Raw genomic sequence first — 8,449 nt, 5'->3', positions numbered from 1 at the left:
CCCCCAACACACACCCAGAAGAGGAAGCGAGGGGCTGAGGCTGAGCAGGTGGGGAGGGCGTCTTCCTGCTGAGGGAACCATCAGCCCGCACCCCCCTCAACCCCAGAGACAGAACTGGCAGGGGGCAGCTGGAGCAGCGGGGGCCACGCAGAGGCTGAGACGGTGGGGTGGAGGGGGGCGGCTGGCACACTTGCTGAAGAGTTCAGCCTTCTCCCTGGGAGCTGGGAGCCGTGGGAATGGGGAAGGGCTGTTGGCAGAACAAGGGGGCTGGATTTGCATTTCAGAAGGTGGAAGGAAGGCTGGCTGCCGGGAGGGCACACAATGGCCCCAAGGGCTGGTGAGGAGCCTGTGAATGCTGCCCACCCCCGGCCGAGGCCACCGGTGCCCAGTGAAGCTGCCTCCTCGGCAGGGAGCAGGAGGGTGGGGGCGTCTGCGAGCGGAGTGAGCCCAGAGGGCAGGGGGAGGCCCTGGGCAGCAGGCGGGCCGGCCTGATGGGACCCCCAGCTCTCCCCCGCCCCCCGCCCACGCCGCAGAACCAGCTGGGGTGTCTGGGGAGGAAGGGGCCGCTGAGCCCACAGGCAGAAGGCCCTCAGCCGAGGGTCCCGGCCGTCCTGCCCAGTGACCTGGGGGCGCTCAGCTCCCCCATCTGTAAGAAGGGGTTCTCCTGGGTTCTCAAGGCAAGAATGCCTGAGTGCTTTGCCATCCCTGCTCCAGTGGGCCACGTTTTGTCAGGCCCCGACTAGCAGGGACGTGTCCTCCGGCCGCTCCACGTAGCCAGACGGCATGCCTGGCGCCCTGGGTGTCCCGGCGCTGGTCCTCGTTGAGTCGGGAAAACTTCACCAGCTGCCCCGGAGGTCGGGCACAGGCGCTGCTGGAGCCGCTGTGTCTCTGGGTGGCCGTCAGCCTGGCCTGTACGGGCCTGCGCCGGCCAGGGCTGCTCTCTGAGGCCTTGATGGTGTCGATTCTGGACACACACACGGAGCACCTATCCCAGAACATGTCATCCCACGACATGTGGTCATCCTGTGATAGGTCATCATCGTGGAAGCCGTGGCCTTGCTCCTTGCCTGACCCCGCCCACCAGGCCCTCTGGGAGGGAAGAGGCAGGAGAGGCAGGTGTGGGCGACTTTGGTTCTGAGGCTCAGGAGCCAGGGAGGGCCCATGAGAGAAGGGCATGGCTCCACCCTCCGCAGAGACCCAGTGGTGGGAGACGCTCCCGGCACATGGATGAGCACCCCTCCTGTCCGAGCTCTTGGTGGCTGGAATGGTGGGGGAGCCCTCCTCTCCTGAACCCAGGCTGGGGTCACATGTCCCTGAGGAGCGGGCGGCCTCCAGGGCTCCCCAGGAGAGGCACCCGTCCTGGGGACGTGGGGGGAGCCTGGCTCACCGTTGAGTCCCCAGGCCCTGCCCTGGCAGAGAAACAGGCCTCCCCATGTGAGAGGGAAAAAGCTCTGTCTGGCCCAGCTTTGGATCTGGGGACCCAGGTCCCCCCCAGCATGGAAGCCAGTGGCCTGCGTCTACCAGGCAAGGCAGAGACCTCCTGGCCGTGGGGCAGCCCTCCCCCAACCAGTGACTTGAGATGGTCCCTGGGGTGGGGGGGGACCCAGTTTACAGGGAGGGGAGGAGACTGGGCCAAGCTCTGAACAGTCCCTTCCAGCAGGCCCCTGGGACCCCTGGAGAGCTATGGACTTCTGCAGACGCAGAGGCCGAGGCTTGGAGAGCTGCCGGTGGAAGGGTCTCTGCTCTCAGAGTTGGGAGAGTCACCAAGCTGGGAGCAGCTGGCGGCTCCTGACGGGGAAGTGTGGTCGCCGGCCCACGGCCCCAGGCAGGGGTTGGGGCCTGGGATGGGGGCGGTGAACTCCAGTTCTGCCCGCCCACCCTGCTGGGCCGTTCCCAAAGTTCAGGGCCGCGGGAGGCACAGTCCCTGTTTCCCCGCTGGATCCCAGCCCATGAGGTGGGGGTGGGATGGCAGAGAGCCCCCCTGCTCCTGGAGACGGAGGGAAGTGTGGGAGGCTGCCAAGAGGAGCCCGCGTGCACCTCAGCCTCCAGACCCCCCTCTCCCAGCTGCTCCCAGAGGCTCCCAGGGTGGAGCGGAACAGACCAGCGACCGAAGACCATCCCGCAGAGCGGCAGGACTTGGCAAAGTCCTTCCCCATTTTGGAGAGCCCCGAATCAAGGCCGTCCTAGCCGTGGCCCTGCACCCACACCCGGATCTGTCCTGCTCGTCCTGTCCTGACCGCCCCTCGGCACTGCGACTGGCTTTGGCCAACGGAGCATCACAAAAGCGGACACGAGCAGACCAGACCTCGGGCCTCTGGCTTGCACCTTCTGGCCTCCCTGAGACTCCAGGTGAGGGTGCCCGAGGTCGCCAGCTGGAGCCGTGGGAACCGCTGAGTCAGCACCACCTCCCGCTGAGGCCGGCTGAGCGCAGCCCAGGGCACCTGGGGCTCTGGGGGACGCAGCCACCCAGCAGGCCCAAGCTGCCAGCCCCCGGAGCTGAGAACAGATACGGTGCTGGTTGTCTGAGCAGTAGGTAACCCATGTGTGTGCACGCTCAGTTGCTCAGTCGCGTCCGACTCTGAGACACTACGGACTGCAGCCCGCCAGGCTCCTCTGTCCATGGGATTCTCCAGGCAAGAGTACTGGAGTGGGGTGCCATTTCCTCCTCCAGGGGATCTTCCTGACCCAGGGATCGAACCCACGTCTCTTGCATTGGCAGGCGGATTCTTCCCCACTGAGCCACCTGGGAAGCCCCCCTAAGGTAACCAGTACCTCTGCCTTTTAGAGATACGTCTCTCAGTGGGTTGCACTGGAGAGAATTAAACCAGAAATAAAAAAGGACGGAGGGTTCCATCTTGTCTCTGCACCCAATTCTCTGAAGTCTCTGTTTCCTTCTCTTTAAACAGAGATGGTGGCCATCTGCCTCCTGCAAGAATTCAGTGAGACTCTGGGCACGAAAGGTGTTTGTACAAATGCGTGTGTGCGTGCACAGTCACCCTCTCCTTCGAGTAAGGAGACCTCCTGAATACAGCTCCTGCATTCTCCTGGGTCAAGGTTGTGGCCTGGAGCCTGAGCCTCCCAGCGGCAAGATGGGGAAGCTGGGTTTGCTGAACTCTGAGCCCCTGAAGGCGACAGGGCTTCCCCAAGGGCTCAAAGTGGGTGGGCAGAGCCTGGACCGAGCCCAGACCCGTGACTCCTCACTGCGGCCTCATCGCTCTTCGCACCTCCTAGGCTGCCGCGGGGCGGGAGGGCGGGAATGAGAGGCCTACCCTGGGGAGGGGCCTCTGCAAGTCCTTTTCACCCAGTGCCAGTCTCTTCAAGTCACTCCGGGGCTACCTCCCCGCAGGAGCTGCTTCTGGTCTGCCTTGGGCTTGGGCCACAGAGACCAGCCTTGTGAGTACTGTGTGTGAAGTAAGAGTAAGTAGGCGCCGAGCGAGAGACCGTGATGCGGTCGTGCTGGGCTTTGCACAGCATCCCTGGCCACTCCGAGGGCACCCCTGCTGATTTCCTGGCTCCCAGAGGCCCTCTGGATGAGCAAGGCGGCTGGCTGGGGGGTGCTGGGCAAATCTGAGGTGTGCACCTGTCGTTCTGGCCAGGTCTGGCTGGCGGGCTGGCTCTGTGGCATCTCTCCCAGCCTCCAGAGCCACAGGGCACCGCCGCCGCAGCCAGCTTGACAACAGCGCTCCTGAGGCTCTGCTGTGGCCAGCGGACTGTGGGGACCAGGCGCTGGGCTGGCCGAGCGTCCGGGCGGGGGCTGGGGAAACCCAGCCTCGCACTCTCTCCTCTCTCCCTGCCTGCTCTCATGGAAAATATGAACCGTGCTGGACGGGCTCCAAACACAGGGGATTCCATTGTTCTGGCTTCCGCCCGGGCGTCTGGGGACCCAGCCCCTGCCTGGCCTTTCTCCCGGCGCCTCCAGGTCTTGGGACAAACCGTTCAAGAGCCTCAACCCTGCCACCTTCCTGGCCTGGGAGACAGACCCTGGGGAGCTTCTGGCCGGGCCGGCCTCCTCCTCAGCTCCGGATGCTCCTACCGGACGCTTCTGAGCAGCTCAGCCCTCAGAGTGCTCTCTGAAGACTTTCTCATCACCAGCCTTCCCTCACAAGCTCTATTTCCCAGGGAGGGGGAGGGGAGGGGGAGGGAGGGGGAGGGAGGGGGAGGAGAAGGAGGAAGGGGGAGGGGGAGAGAAGGGGAAGGGGGAGGGGAAGGGGGAGGAGGAAGGGGGAGAGGGAGGGAGGGGAGGGAGAGAGACGTGGTCCGGGGCCGTTGAGCGAGGCCCCGTCACATGCAGCCGTTTGTGCCTGCGACAGAGCATGCAGAACCCTTTCAACCGTATTTTAGTGTCAATTCAGTATCACTGAGTTTGTGCCGTGTTATGCAACCATCACTATGTATTTCCAAAACTTTTTGTCGCCCCGAAAAGAAACCCCTGGCCTTCCCCCCCAGCCCTTGGCAACAGCTCCTCCTCCTCCTGTGTCTATGACCTGCCTATCCTGGATCACTCAGATCGAGTGGAATCCTGCAGCTCCAGGATTCCAAAGTTTTGGTCTGGCTTCTTTCACTGACCACGCTGTTTGCAATGTTGTACCAGCTACCAGTGCTTCGAGCCTGCTTCTGGTGAGTCACAGTCCACCCCATGGCGGTGCTTTCTGCCGATCCCTTCACCAGCTGACAGGCGTCTGGGTTGTCCTCAGCTTTCTGCTGTGGCGAATAGGGCTGGGCTGCGGTGTCATGCTAATGCTTTACATATGCCTCACGTCCCGTGAGCTAAGCAGGACTTTAGCCATGAAAAGGCTGTGTCTCAGAGGACCTCGGGGCTTCCCTCGTAGCTCAGTTGGTAAAGAATCTGCCTACAACGCAGGAGACCCTGGATCCAGAAGATCCACTGGAGAAGGGTTAGGCTACCCGCTCTAGTATTCTTGGGCTTCCCTTGCGGCTCAGCTGGTAAAGAATCCGCCTGCAATGCAGGAGACCTGGGTTCAATCCCTAGATTGCGAAGATCCCCTGGAGAAGGGAACAGCTACCCACTCCAGTATTCTGGCCTGGAGAATTCAGTCCATGGAGTCATAAAGAGTTGGACAAGACTGAGTGGCTTTCACTTTCAGAGGACCTGTGACTTAGAATAGGAAGTAGTTAATTTTAAAAGAAAAGAAAGGAGATGACCTGGACTTTGGAGCCGAGAAGATCTGACTGAGAGCAAGAAAAGAACAGCGTCCCAAGATGGAACCTCCCGGGAGCTGGCGCACACAGCCTGGAATGCACGACCTCCGCAGGAGGCAGGACTATTTTTAGTCTTATTTCAAATAAAGGAAACTGAGGCCCATCTGCCTGCCACTTAATGTGTCCACTGGGGGCAAATGTCTTCGTTTCTGAACCTTGAAAACCCCTCACCACCCGCTCTGTGATGTGAGAACCTGGCTGGGGGCCAGAGGAGGTCATGGGTGCAGGTGCTCAGCATGGCTCAGCTGGTCCTTCCTGCCGGCGCAGGCCTGGCCCTGCTGAGTTCTTCCGGGCTCCCCAGCTCCGGGTCCCCATGGTGGAGTGGCTTGGAGGCCGTGGCTCCTTATTGCGGCCTGGACTGCTTCTGTAGCCAGGGGAAGACCAGCGATTTCCCCATCAGCCGCCTCCTCCTGAGTCACACTGCAAGGTCATTGAAGGCTTGTCCCTTGGCATCCTGGCCAGTGGCCAGCACTGCACACCAAGTCCTCTCTGACTTCTCAGGCCACTGGAGCCCTATTTCAGGTCATCTAGTCTGTGGCCGACAGCATGAGGCTGAACCTGGTTCCTTGAGTGGGTGGTGATTCTTGTACTCCTTCCCAAGCAATGGTGGGGCCTGGGTCTCAGTTGCCCCATCTGTAGAGTGGGGTTAAAGTCAGTCTCCCGTCGCAGGGGTCCCAGGACAGGCAGAAAAACCACAGCAGCTCCAGCCAGTGAGCACCAGGCAAAAGGAGGGTGGGGAGTCTCCCTTGTGCTCTCCCCTGCCACCTGGCATTCTCTAACCCTCGCCCGGCTGGGTGCCTCTTTTGCAGATCAAAGAGGAGTAAAGAGGCTGGGATCCCGTAGCTGCAAGCGCCAGACCCCAGAGCCCCCGGAGCCTACTTAGCCCTAGGAAAGCACAGTTTCTCAGGAGCTTTTCAGTTCCACGGGGACTTTCTCAGCAACACCGGACCTCCTATGTTGAGGAGGTCTGAACCTGAGTCCCAGGCTCAGGCTCCACTAGGAGAGGCCTTGGCAGCGCTTTCCCAGAACTGCGTGTTGAGGGTTCCTCCTTCTCTCTACCCTGGACCTCCTTTATCATTCCTCCTCCATGGATCCCCTTGGGAAAAGTGTTCATGTACCAAGTCTATTGCAAGTATTAATCAGTGACAAGCCCCTCTGCCATTCTGTGCAACCAGAGACCTGGAGTGCCTGCCCACCGGAAGCTCTGAAGAGCCCGGCGTATGCGTTTGCTGTGGCTGCTGTAACAAGACCACACGTCGGGCAGCTGCATCCACAGAAAGGGCTTGTCTCTCAGTTCTGGAGGCTGAAGTCTGAGCTCACGTGTCACCAGGCGTGGTTCCTTCAGAGGCTGTGAGAGAGGATCTGCCTCACCCTCTCTCCCAGCTTCCGGTGGCACCAGCAGCCCTTGGCGTCCCTTGGCTTGTGAACGCATCACCCCGTCTCTGCCTCCGTCTTCATTCTCTCCGCATCACTGTGTCTCTGAAGTGTGTTCAGTTTCCCTCTAATAAGGACACTGTCATTGGAGGAGGGCCCTCCATAATCTCATCCAACTTCATCTTACCTCGATCACATTTGCAATGACCCCACTTCCAGATAAGATTTCAGTCACAGACACCGAGAGTTGGGATTTAGATGTATCTTTTGTGGGGACAGGATTCAACCCCACACACCCAAGTTATCATTTATACAACGTTTGGGTCTGGTTTTCTGACACTACCAGAGAAAAATGCATAATTTTGTGATGTTTCTTAGAAGGTAGAAAAGAACTCAGTGTGTGTGTGAGAGGGTACTTCCTCATGGTCCAGTGGCTAAGACTCCATGCTCCCAATGAAGGGGCGTGGGTTCCACTCCTGGTCAGAGAACTAGATCCCACGTGCTCCACCTAAGAGTCCGCATGCAACTAAAACCCAGTGCAACCAAATAAATAAATATATGTTTAAAAAAAGAAAGGAACTCAGGGACCTATGCCTCCACATGGGGACCCTGGTAGGCCTGCTAGGATGGTCTGGGGGCTTGGGAATCACAGTGGAGCCAGGGTTCTGTGAACATGTGACCCGCTGCTTATAACAGGAACTAGAATCAGACTCTTTAATAATGGAGAATGTGACCTTCTTTCTGACCAGCTGTTATTCCCCAGTTGGGTGGCGTCCGTGAATTACCGGAGAGCAGAAGCCATAGCGTTGCAGGAGTCCCACTGGGGCTCCCCAGACTTATCACAGGAAAGCGGGCAAGTCAGGGCGGTCAGGTGAACAGACAGACAGGCCCCTTGGGAAGCCACCGCCCAGAACTGTCCTTGCCTGCAACAACCCAGCCCAGCTGCAGAGTCGGCTGAGCCCAAGCATAACAGACAGCAGAGTCCTGGGTGTGGAAACCTGTTTCTCAGAACACAGCAGGTCCAGAAGTGGTGCCCCAAGGTGGTGACAAGCCAGAGCCAAGAGGAAGCACCTGTTGCCCCCGGGGTACACAGAGAGGGGTGTGCAGGGCCTGGCACTGCCGCGCTTCCAGCCTCCCTGTCTCAGTAACAGACATGACGACGTCCTCTGGGAAGTGTGGCCGTGTGTGTGGCTTCAAAGTCCATGCTCAGCCCTTTCTGGCAGCTGCCTGAATCTCCAGGCTCAAGAATACCAGGATAGGGCACGGTCTTTCTTCTAGGTCTTGACAAAAGACCCAACTGTCCCCAAAGGCAGGCCCAGTAGGGACTGAATTTAGCCGCTCCCCTCACGCGGCCACTTACTCCCACTGGATCGCACTCTGATGCTCTGAGCCTTTTACAGTTATCGTATTCCCTATTTACAGACACTGATGGACAAAGAGGTTAAGTGACTTGCCCAACATCACTCGGCTGCAGGTCACCAAACCACGAAGACAGGCCCCTGGGCCCCCTGCCTGGCGTTGCAGCCGGCGTGTGAACGTGCACTGGTCCCACCAACGGGCGCGCGCCCGGGAGAGGCGCCGCTCCACGTGCAACAGACGGAGGACCCGCGGCGCGGGTTGGCGTGTCCAGACCGCCTTCCCCGTCCGGGGCCCTGCGGCCGGTCGGAAGGGAGGCCCTAGTGGGCGGGGCCTCGCCCAGACCGCCAATGGCAGTCCGGGGGCGGGGCGCGCAGCGGGGCTAGCGGGAGGCGTGGCCGGCGGGCGACGGGCCAATGGCGGTGCGGGGGCGGGCCCGGGCGGGCGGTGGGCGGGGGCGCGCGGAGGCGGCGGCGGCGGCGGCCGCGGCGGCGAACAA

The sequence above is a fragment of the Bos grunniens genome, chromosome 25, assembly GCF_055505025.1.
Source record: "Bos grunniens cultivar Pamir isolate PY7600 chromosome 25, Bosgru_T2T1.0, whole genome shotgun sequence".
Lineage (NCBI taxonomy): Eukaryota > Metazoa > Chordata > Mammalia > Artiodactyla > Bovidae > Bos > Bos grunniens.
Note: the sequence above shows the minus strand (reverse complement) of the source record.